At 39.5% G+C, this 12939-nt stretch overlaps 1 protein-coding gene across 3 annotated transcripts in view; it reads left to right on the top strand.

Moving 5' to 3' along the window:
* The window catches only part of LOC131683654 (Kv channel-interacting protein 4-like), a 112291-nt gene that overhangs the window by 19841 nt on the left and 79511 nt on the right, over positions 1 to 12939 (top strand). The window lies entirely within an intron of this gene.

Here is a 12939-nt window from a genome sequence, read left to right as displayed (position 1 = left end):
TTTCCTTTAACTCACCATTTCAATCTGTTTCCGCGTTGGATACCACAAAAAAGTCTTAAATCAGGTATTGGCACTTACGACAAAACCAAAGAAATACTTTATTGATAAACACAATTTATATAAAATTATAACAGGCCTATCACTGGGCGTTTAGTGTAAAATTGCCTTGTTTTAAGTTTATGATTGTAATATCTCGGAAAGTATTCCCAAATTTTTACACAATCTTTTTAACATGGTTCTTAATATGTAAAGAAAATAATAAGTAAAAAAATTGGTCCAACTTTTAAAAAATTCAATTTATTTCAAATAATAGCAAATTTCATAAGTTTTATGACAATTTTTTTTTCATTTTTTTTATTAGAAACCACAACTTTCTTTTTTTAACCTAGCGGTAGTCGCGCTAGTGCACTGAGTGCACGCTGCTCTGAAAATCTATAGTGACACCTTTTTAGGACACACGCGGCTGCTCGTTCAGTGGGCCATAAGCGCGACTTCCGGAGGGTTAAATTTTTTTCCATATATCGAATCGTTTCCGTGTTCTAAGTGATTTGTTGTTCAATGTTATGAACTTCAAAAGTTCAAAAACTAATAATTTGAAAAAAAATCATATTCAGTCAAAACAAAAAATACGTGTCAATTATTTTAAGCTATAGAATGCAAGAAAATGTTTTGGAAGGAATTAAATTTTTTGTTGTGAATGTGACGTGAAATGACCTGCATACAGTTTAGGAATAATAACTCTTCGATGCTGGTTACAACCATGCCACCTTCTAGTGATTTCGAACTAGTTCAGCTGAAATGTGAAAACACGTTTAAAAATTTCAATTCCCTGCTTCTATTATACTATTTCAGTCAGAATGTAACGGGGTTGCTTTCTAGAGTGATAATTTCAGTGTTAAAATAGCAATATTTCAATTAGTTATGAACTAAAATGGAAAAAAATGTACAAATCATCGTAAAGTGGTCCAAAATATGGTACTGGTTCAAAATACCCTCGTTACCCTAATAATTGAAGGTGAATTGATTACTAAAGATTAGAATTAATGTAGCAAGAATTTATATATAATGCATACAACGAGACGAAGGTTTTTAGAGACCTTTCGCTGTGAATTAAATACCTTACATGCTGAGAACTCGTTCTTTTTATTTATTTTACAATTATTCGTTTTTTCGAATTACTTTTTTCTGTCCCTATTATAGTTAATTGAATGGACAGAAATAATATAAATCAAAAACCTTGTATTCATTCAGTATCATGACCGTTTGTTATAACTTGTATACCAACGTCGTGAGTGTTATCGTGGATAAATATTTGATGAATCAACTATTGTTCAAAAATCGTGCAAACAATTTGATTTGTTTCTCATTTCTGTATTTCAGTGATTTTACATTAAATTAGAATATATAATTAGGCCCGTAGCATGCGATTGGCCGGGTTTGTCCCCGCCAAGGGCGCCAGCAGAAATCTTTATCTATTTAATAAAATTAATGACAATAAATTATAACTAAGCATGATAACATAGCCTAATATCTGCTTTAGTTCTACATATAGAGCAGTTTTAAAGAGCCGTTAGCCATATAATCTGATATAATGCAGGTATTATGACAGAAAAGGCAAAATATTGTGCTATTACTGTGCAGAGATTGACAGCCCGTTTTTGCGTCACTAATGCTATTATATAGAACCAGTATACAAAGGTCAAATTTGAAAGACTAATATTAGCACTGCTTTTGCTATTAGAAAGCTTCAGTTAGCTATAATTTTCCGTAATGGTTTTGCAACGATTTATTGTTTCCTTTTCGGTATAATGAATAAAGGAAAAAATATTAAAATACTGCTTAAAACCGTTATTGACTTTTAATGTATTGCAATGAATACCCTTAACAGAATGTTGCTCTCACACGATATGAATAATGTTTTATGAAAATTACCTTTAGTAAGTCTCGAACAGAGGTACCTTGTCTTGTCCTCCACGCTAAGTGCACTGCTTTTGCTGCCTGGGTTATATTGCATATGTTCGAATGAAATGAAATATACCAAATATAATTTTCAAGAGGAGTTGCATAACGAATAAATCCACATCATTACGATAGCATTATATCGGTTTTATATTTGCTCTAAAATGGCACTAAATGCACATGTAAAGCATACACGCTTTAAAGATCCTTGAGACATGTACGCGTTATATTAGCTTTATATATGTATACAGAACAAGCGGTAATGCTATATTTCGGCTGTGTATGTATGCATTTATGATGCTAATATAGAGCTTGATTGCATTGTTATTACTACAATGGAATTTCAATGCAACACTAGTGCAAATGCATTGCCAATATTGTGCAATGGCCCAATGCTTATGGTTAAATATGAATCTCAGTTATCGACTATAGCAGAGAGGTTACGAGGGTAAGAAAGCCTGTAATCCAAAATTTAAAAAAAGTCTTTAATGTAATCAACACGTTGCATGAGATTGGGCAATACCATTACAAAGAGCAACTTGACGATGAACGAAACATTTATTGAAGCCAATAACACAACCCAGTCGTGCAGCCATCTGGAGCCTTGTTGAGCTCTATCGAAAGAATGAAAACATTTCTCTAGATTGGCAGCACTCATGCTTATACTGCTTCGAGTCCATCGTGTGGTGGGTTCTGAAAAAAACTTGGTTTTGCGACCACAGCTACTAATTCCTTGTCAGATCATCAATTTCCCGGCGAATTTATCGGCGAACTATACTAGTCCTAAATGGTTGTCTCTTCGTGTGGTATTTCTATTTCCCATTTCCGATTATTGAAAATTTTCATTTTTCACCTAAACTTTCCCGGCCAACAATTTGTATCCTTCTTGTCGACCATTGACACAAGCTGAATATTTCACTTTCCACACGCGAAGCACATCCACACATCATTTTTAGTTGATCTCTAGCATCGTTTCGTAACCCGAAATAATAATGTTTTAAGAAATAATTTCGAAGAAAAATGACCGTTGCGAAAAAAAGTTACCTTTATTGATACTTGCGTTGCTCAGCAGTTTGTTTAAATATAAAAAATAAATATGATGGCAGTTAAATCGTAAGAATAGAGAGAAAAGGTGAACAGTTCGGTCTGGGATGTCTTGGAATAATTCCATTTAATTTAATATGCATAGTCACAGGAAAAAGATGCACAGATTGAGATGGCAAAATTCGGAAGAAGGTTATTTAAAAACTGCATGCAGACACCAGTATTTTTTCCGGTACTGTTTGCTAGATGAAAACAAATCTGCTCAGCGTTAGCTTTGCAATATAAATATATTAAATCTCCCCTGCCAGTCAATCGACATGCCAAAATGAAAAATGGTCCTACAGATGGTAGCGCATGAAAAGCAGCTAACCTCAGCACTGCTGTTTTCATTCGTGATGTGGTGCCAAACAAATTTGCGCCTGCATTGAAGGATTTCAGAAAATAATTTTACCGGTCTTGCAAAATAGAAGCAGCATGATAAGCGTTTTGAATATAATTGGCTAGTTGCGTTGGCGGTGATCACTAGTCTTTTTTTCGGGAAGCTCACTCGAAGGTTTAGATTGCCATTCCTTCCAATGAGATGTTTTCGAATTTATTTATTTTTTCTCTGAGCTTTCGTCACAAGAAATAAGATGTTCCTAAAATATAAGCACTAATTTCTCATCTAATATATAAGATCTATTTCTAAAGGTGAGTTATTGATAATATGGAGAGAAAATTAACTTTCTAGCACAGCGTTGACAAATATTTTACTTTTCCTGTAATTATCGTCAAGTGACTAATAGAGAATCGTTTCGAGGGGAAACATATTATTGTAATTTATCACAGGTCAGTCTAAGAATACTAATATTTTTTCTAAATTTAAAACTCCTACAGCCACTATGATATCGCCTCTGAATAATGATCCAAATGAACGGCATTAGTGTGAAAAGAATAAACAAGAAAAATAAATCTGTCCATGAAATAATAATAACAATGATGAAACACGGGGATGTTCACTGCCAGGCCAACAAAATACTACAATGTTGAGAATTTCAATCTACTGAGCATCGGTAAGGTTTGTACTGAACGGCTTTTTAGTGCCCATTTATCTCGCGACAGTGATAAAATGCGTCCAAGTCTGAAAAACATTGTGCTACTTGCAAGGGTTTTTATTGACTTCATCAGAGCATATGAACAATGTGTGACTTACAAATAACGAATGATATACATAACCACATATGTACCTAAGCTACGAAATAGTTTTCTCTGCTGTTTACCTTCTTGGATGCTATAGTAGTATTATTGGACTTGAACGTATGTTGAACATTGTGACTGTTAGTCTATTTGCATAAATATGTACAATTACTATTTCATCAATTCATTGTAGTAATTTATGCGTTTCAGACGCAAATAAATCAGCTGATATCAGTTTTTTGAAAGTTTAGTGGTTTTTACTAGATTCCGAATTCTATAACCAGTTCATCAGGAAGACCTCATTTGTTCCGTAGCTCTCGGATCGACAAGGGAAAAAAATCATTCTTCCTGTGTGGGGTACGACAATAGTAGCTATTCCAGCGCCGAATTGAATATATAATTTCCGGTTGATTTTTCTTTCTGTCCTCTCTACACTTGTGTGCACTTTTATTGTTTTCTTCTCCGTTAGCGTGGGCACTAATCTTGTGCGGTGACGATTTCCCTATTGGATTACAAGGCTGGCCGTGCATGGTAATCCAGATACGAACAATATCCGAAGCTCTCGACCGGTTCGCCTGTGGTCATCTTCTAGCGGGTAGCCCAAAACAAAACCTCGACTGTGACCGAAACATCCAAGATCCGACCAGAAAAACTCAGGGTCGTGTTGGAAAACGATATTGCATGTTGCGAGCTCTTCGCGAAGGACTATATTGTTTATCTTCCCGCTAGGGACATCGAAAATTATGGCGTGGCCTCCGACAATAGTTTAACGTACGAGGAAGTATTGAGTTTGCTATTTTAGGGACCCATCACTCCAACCCATGAAAATACTGGATTGCAAGCATTTGCATTCAATGCTTACCGCGGGGGATGGAACGAAATCAGATTCTAATCGGGGTGTCTTTGCTAGGTCCGCTTTGCTTAAGAAATTACTTGATCTCTCCACATGTCCTGTGTTCAAACTGCATGGAAATAAAAGGTGAAGACTGATCATGAAATACGAATTCAAAAAAAATGTTCGTTATTATATGGGAATTACAGATAGTCGCTGTTGTGCTATCTTATGACAAACGCCATTTTGGGGTAAACTGAGTTAGATATGCCACATTATTTGTCTAAAAAATCTCTACAAAGTAGCGTTTTCAGAATTTTGACATTCTGCTTGGTTACTGAGATATAGCGAGAAATGTGCTGGGAAATTTTCAATTTTTTACTTCAAATGACTGTGTATAGGAATTGGATCAAGTTATCTTGATGTTTAAGATATTTTTATGTGTAAAACTATCCGAGAAACACTGGCATAATCATTTTCAAAACAAAAATACACGAATTGTGAGAAACATGCAATTTAAGTTTTCAATTGGCAATATAGCATATTTGGCAACACTGTAACGAAAAATAACTCTTTTTCTAGATTCCCTGACTCATTTTCTTCAAAATGCATCTAACAGATTGTTTATAGACCAAATGAAGCCAAAGATATGAACAAAAGATCATAATTGGTGAATTTTTTCTATGGAAAATTTTCCATGCGCGATTATGGCACGCCATACAAATTTTGTCATCAATACACACCTATGACACGTGTGAGTGCGACTTTTGTTTACATTTATAGTAAAAACTCGCAACATAGTCAACCGATCTTCGTAATATTTGAGAGAATAATACAGAATAAATAGAAGCACCAATTGTATTCTTTGGATTGCTTATACCATTTATAAGTTTCAAGCTATTCAATCTCAAACTTTAAAAATCGTTTTTCTCGGAATATGCTAAATGGCTCTGGTTATAAGATAGCACAACAACGACGATATGTGACCAGACGATGCTGTCTATATATCCGGAACCATATAAGCGATACGTACGAAATGTTATAGCAGTCAGGCCCAAGAAACTGATGTGAGTTTGGTAATTTTGAAATAAAGCCATTTTTCCCGGGACTGCCGAAACCTTTTTCGGTAGTCAATGTGATCAATAAGGTGGCTGAAGAGGAGGGGGGGAGGGTTGATGTGGGTTACAAGTTAGGGAATGCGAACAAATGGCGTTACTAGAGAGCTGAAAATGCCGAAAAGACACTGAAGAACACGGAGATAACGAAAGCAGAAGCACATGAGACGCTGAAGGGTGACCGCCCGCGGCAGGAGCCCATGAGATGCTGAAGGGAGAAGGAACCGAAGAAGCCCAAGAAGGTCGGTGCAGTCGACAATTGTAGAGAGAATGGCGAACCGCAGATGATAGGATGAGAAAATAGAAAGAAAAGGATGCATAGAAGAAAAAGAAGAAAGAAAACCTTCGGCTGCGCCAGGTGAACTGTAGAGGAGGCGCTCTAGTTGTCAAAGCAAACAACGGCGTGATGTACGCTGCGGTTTTTAAAAGGGTGAGAGAGGATTCCAAGCTGAAGGAGCTGGGGGAGAACGTAGTAAAAACCAGGCGCACTCAAAAAAGCGAGATGCAGTTCGAGCTGAAGAAAGACCCTATTGGAAACTCGTGACAGAAGCGGTGAGGGGAGAAGCGAACGTCAGAATTTTAGCTCAGGAAGCAAAGGTCGAGTGCTGGAATCTGGACGCGATCACAATGGAAGACGAAGTGAGGAGCATGCTAAAGGGTAATGTAATCTGGAGAAAGAGCAGATGTCAATGAGGACAGCGTACAGTGCAACACAGGCAGCAAAGATAGACTTGTCGTCGACCGCAGCCAACAAGCTTATGTCGACCGGTAAGATCAAAGTCGGATGGTTCGTATGCTCGTTACGATTTATATAGCCACTAACCAAACGGAGGGGTGTTTCAGGTGCCAGGGTTTTGGCCATCAGGCAAGAAACTGTGCAGGACCAGAAAGATCTGATTTGTGCGAATGCACTAACCGACTCGTTAGTTGGACGAACACCGATTGTTACATGAGGAGATTTTAACGCTTAGGCCGTGGGACCGGGTAGCAAGCTGACCAACGCAAGAGGTTACTGTCATTTGGGAGCTCTGGTGAAGCTGACAGACAGATGGAAGATCCAGCAGTTAGTGTTGCTAAAAAACCAGGGAAGCCCCCAGGAGATCCAGCATCGTATCGGCCTATATGCCTGTTGGGTACTCTTGGGAAACTTCTGGAAAGGGGCATCCTCAACAGGCTCATGAACTACGCTGAAGGTGAGAACGGAATATCGTAAAAGCAGTTCGGATTCCAGACGGTGAACACCATCCGCACAGTCATCGCGAGCGCGGAGAAAGCATTGAAGCAAAAGAGAAGGGTTAATCGCTACTACACCGTGGAAACGATGGACGTAAATATCGTGTTCAACAGTGCCAGCTAAGCGCGATCACCTTAGCGCTCTACAGAAGCGGGTTCCGGACTATCTGCACAAGGTTCCGAAAGGTACTTTTAGAACCGAGTACTGTTCTACGAAACGAAAATGGGGTAGAGCTCGATTAGGATCACTGCGGGACTACCTCAGGGCTCCATACTTGGCACAACGTTCTGGAATATAATGTACAACGGAGTGTTATCACTGGAATTGCCCAGGGGAGTTGAGATAGTTGGTTTTACAGATGACGTTGTCCAGACGATAACCGGCGAGACTTTCGAGGAAGTGGAGATGTTGACAGCAGAGACAATAGCCATCGTGGAAACCTGGATGGCTGATGCCAAGTTGCAGGTGGCTCACCACAGGTTGTGCTGGTCAGCAACGGTAAAAAATCCAGGATGTCGTGATCAGCGTCGGCGGACACTCAAACCCATCGATGCGTGCGCTGAAACATCTGGGTGTGATGGTCGACGATCGATTGAATTACTAGAGCCATGTCGACTATGTATGTGAGAAGGCTGCGAGGACAACTAACGCATTGGCAAGGATAATTCCGAACATCGGAGGAGCATGATGCAGCACGAGACGTCCTGGTAGGTGTCTCATCCTCAATACTGAGGGATGGAGTATCGGTCTGGGATGCTGCACTAAACTCAATCCGAAACCAAACGAAAATGACAAGCACGTTTCGCCTAATGGATATTCGTGTCACGAGCGCATACATTTGGGGTGCCAGTGAACCGGACGTCAAGCTTCACCAGAATCACCGGACCGACCTCGACACCCTACGGGGTAGCTCGTGAGTGGACTAGATCCACCGCTGGAGATTAGTGCAAGTAGATCGCGTCGAATAGCTGCCAGTGGGTCGTTAGGACGTCAGTGAACATGAAGCTACGCTCCACTCGGAATCGCTGGGCGGATCACAGCACCCACTGGCTGGTCCGTTGAGTAGGCTAGGTCCACAGTCGGGGACTATATCTAGTAGATCGGGACGAAGCGAAGAGCTAAATGGCTCACGGAAACGAGCATCGAAATCGGGAGAAATTTACCGATGAGGAATTCATAGTAGGTTCATCGCAGTGGACTAGCCGATTATATCGTGACAAAAATGGATGCTAATTGGCTCACGAAACGGACATCGCTACTGAGCGGATCTCCGCTGCCGAGGAACTCTCAGTCGGAGTAGGGTAGTTAACCGCCGGATAATATCCGAGTAGGTCTCGATAAAACTAAGAGCTATATGTTTCAAGAAAGCATTGGTGTTGGTAGAAATTCCTCCGTCGGGGAATTATTGGACGGAGTAGGGTAAGTTCACCGTCTGGAACCATCCGAGCAGATCCTAATAATGCCGGGAGCTGAATGATTTATGGAAACAGGAGCTAAATGGTTCATTGAATCAGCATCTAAACGGCTCACAAGGACGAGAGCTAAATGGTGACGTAATGGATGGGGTCAAGAAGCAAGAGAGGAGTCGAGAGTTGAATCAAAGGTCGAGACACTTCATAAATCAAGTGAGGCTCCGAGATATAGCAGAAGAGAGAGGTCTGACGAAAAAATATCGGGACACCTCCCCCCAGGATGTAATACCTTGAATAGTTCCGTGGGGAAAAGGGCGATAAAAAAGTAAGGGGTGTTTTAGTGGTTAAACACGAAAGCGAGTCGCGAGTCCCACACAGGGTCAATGGGTCACTGGCCAGGTTTTTAAAGTAGAATACTTCTAACGTTTCAATATAGGGGTCCCGTTTCAAAATTTTCTGCCGGAATTTTACCCGATTTTTCAAACGGGCGCTATCTGATTGGAAATATGTACAACAATTTTGTAAGCAATTCGGAGAGATTTACAAAAGCAATAATTATCTGGTCCATGATTAGTCGGTACAATTCGATCAAGCAGCGAGCGTTGCTAGAACTGCCTCTTTGTCATCGAATGAGCTGCGACACGTATAAAAAGTGAACATAAGAAAAATTCGTTAGTTTTTGTTCTGACGTTGTAAGCGTAGCAGCTGTTGCGTGTCATGTCAGCTCACATTCTTCGGTGGTAGGTAACACATCCTATGACTGTCGCCAGGCGCTGATAGCATTTCATTCTGATGATTCACTGGCGTGCCAGTTTCATACATACAGAGAAGATACCATGATAACACACCGCAGAAAAAGTAGACAGCTCTTTCTTTTGGAACTGATTGGCGATGCGGTGGTTTGGTGCGAGAAAACCGCGCTCTCTTGCTCTTTTAATTTGTATGTGGCGCCAGGTACGCGTAAGAAAAATTTACCACGGCGCGTCCTAGAGAGCACTGCGGTGTATATTTTGAAGTCTGAACTGGCTTATGCCTTTTGGTTTGTTTTCCTCTGGCGAGTGGTACTGTGGGTGTGATTCACGATTAGATATGCACTGGTTGTTTCGTTGTGTAAAGGAGATGGTATTGGATAAAGGTTGGACAGAGAATGCGCGAAATTCGCAAACGAAAAAAGCAGTTTTTTCCACACCGTATATCAGATCTTCATAAAAATCAATCAGCGTATGTAGAATGTTACAGTACTGCTGATTGATTTTTATGAAGATCTGACATACGGTGTGAAAAAAACTGCTTTTTTCGTTTGCGAAATTCACCCTTTCTCTATCCAACCTTAATGGATGCTGATATTATGATTTTCTGTTGATGATTTGATACGAGTTACTTCTAAAAGCTAATTTAAACATTGACTCTATCATGTTTGACTGCTGATTATCTAATAAGAGTTGCTTAGGAAGTGGAATTCATACTAATCCGACCCATACTAAAACCTCAACAGCACGATAGCCATCATTGCCGGCCGCCCCCATCTCCATTTTTCACGGGGAAGGATGAAGGATAAGGTAGACGGGAAGTGTTGATGCTCCACCTACTTAACGGAAGGTAGACGACTCATCAGACTCTTCCATAGGTGTCGCGGAGTTGGTGATTTGGAAGGGTATATGGTCTAGGATTCGCTCCAAACGATGCGATCTGTAAAGCATGGTTTATTGGGTAGTAGCTTAGTTGATTTTCGTTTTTAGTTTTTTTTAAACTCTGGGTAGCCGGCTATCGAGAGTATCCTATGTTTCCTAAACAAAAGCAATTTGAACCCCACACAGCCGACCGTGGGAGTGTTGCCTAGAAAAGCTAATCTTATCTGCATAATGGGCCGGATCACTATTTATTGTCACAGTATTCTGACAAATTTCGCTATTCCTTCTCTAAGATAGATTGATTGGGTTGAAAACTACCGAGTGATAACACGTTGCACAGACATGATAGCGATGTTATAAATCAAGGAAAGTATTTACTATTTTCCATATCGGATTGTTTGTGAAAAACACGTATACGAACAATAATATCGAACATTAAAGGGAAATACAAAGGAATAACGGAACTTGAAATTAGATTCATGAAAACCGACGCGGCGAATTTTCAGTACGCATTGACCCGTGATCATCAATACTAGTCAGATTAAAGTTTTACTGGGACTAATTTCAGAACAAATATTTTTTGAGAAAATTATTAATCGAGGGTTGTGTACAAACCGAACCTACAAAAAAAAACAAGAAAGAATTTTGAGCTACCAAAAATAACCATTAACTCTACCGAAAGATTTACTCTACAAGACGGATATACTAGAAGTTCCACGTGTCGTTTGTCCCCCTTCCCTGTCACCATACGACCACAGATCCTAGTCGATATTCACTTATGCAACTCCCGCTCGAAACGAAACTGAGACAGGCTCCAATCCGTCAACCTGTTGAAGTGAACGAACTAATAGCGGTTGTAGATAGAACCCGACCAAGTCCCGCGTTTAAGCAAAAACGGCAAATGGTGGCCTGTACCCCGGTTAGCACAGCGGGGTGGTAAGGGATAGGAGTTCTGTATCAGAGGTGAATGGCGACATAGATTGGCCTCATGTTGCACGAGACTATAGTCGCTGAGAGAAGCAACATTTACAACATTTAGAATTTACACCTAAAAACTTATGTGTTGTGTTCTGGAAATTTCAGGTTTGCTCATATCCCCACTGTTTTGCGTAAATCTAACTCAAATTCATCAAGAACATTTGTTTGAAGTAACTATCCTGGTTTCGTTTCTAGATTCTCAAAAGAAAATGTCAATAGAAATAATTCCGAAACTTCAAGAAATCTTCGGATATGCATTTTTTAAATTCTGACTCTGAACGGCTAAGAAATAGGGTTTTAAAATATGTAAAACTTAGAAAACCGTTGTACCATTTTAAATGCGATAATAGCAGAGCCCTTAGATAGTAGCATTCAAACACGTAATATTAATTTTGAAATCAGCGGTATAAAGCTGCGTTGAAGATGTACTATTTATGTTACACTAAACTATCTTAAAGAGAAACTGTTGAGTAGACAAGCCCCCCTCCCCCTTTCCATTTCATTTTCTGACTACATCTATGTTATTCGGCAATTCATTCTGAGTAGATTGGTATAAGAGACTCGGCCCTCCGGTCCTCAGACATTTTTACACAGAAAAACATCTTAAACATCAAGACAACTTTAGTCAATCCCAACACACAGTGCACAGTGGAGGAAATCCGACTAAAAAGGCATTTAATTGGAAGCCACTGAAAAAGTATAACAATATATACACCAAAAGTTGCGAAATTTTAGAAGAAACAAAATGCAATCAAATCTGTTTACTGCACGGTACCGTGGTCGGAGATATGGGGCTTTGAAGATCCGGAACATTACCGGTTTTCATCAAATCTGACGCCTTAATCCAGCAGCCTCAGTAAAAATGCAAAGATTTGTGCTCTCCAAGCTGCGTTAAACTCCAACTATCAAGACGCAATCAAATTTGTTCACCGCACGCAACTGTGGCCGGAGATATGGGGCATTGAAGATCTGGAACATTAACGGTTTTTCATTAAACCAGGCGTAATAATGCCAGTAACAATGCAATTAGTGGATTTTTTTTCGATATTTTTTACCATTAGATCGGGGTATGAGACTTATTTTACTATTTTAGTTCGATAAATACCTTCCCAAAAATAATCTAAACAAACAACTATTTTGTAGTTTTCCACTACTTTGAGGTTATAATTCTTTGTACTTTTACTGCGGCTTCTGAATTAGGCCTCAGAGTTGATGAAAACTCCAGATCTTCAAAGACCCATATCTCCGGCCACAGTTGCGTGCGGCGAACAAATTTGATTGCATTTTATTTCATAAAGAACTCCGCAACTGGTGGTTGTGTATATATTGTTCTACTTTTTCAGCGGCTTCCAATTAAATGCCTTTTTGGTCTGATTTCTTCCACTGTGCAGTGGTTTATAGCAAACAAATCGCAATTTCTCATCACGTTTCTGGCTATACATCAGTAACTAAGTAGAAAACCCAACTTTGTAGAGATTTTTCAGACAAGTAATGTGGCATATCTAACTCAGTTTAGCCCAAAATTGCGTTTGTCATAAGATAGCACAACAGCGACGTA

Source organism: Topomyia yanbarensis, chromosome 2, assembly GCF_030247195.1.
Source record: "Topomyia yanbarensis strain Yona2022 chromosome 2, ASM3024719v1, whole genome shotgun sequence".
NCBI lineage: Eukaryota > Metazoa > Arthropoda > Insecta > Diptera > Culicidae > Topomyia > Topomyia yanbarensis.
Note: the sequence above shows the minus strand (reverse complement) of the source record. Positions and strands in the feature narration are given on the sequence as shown.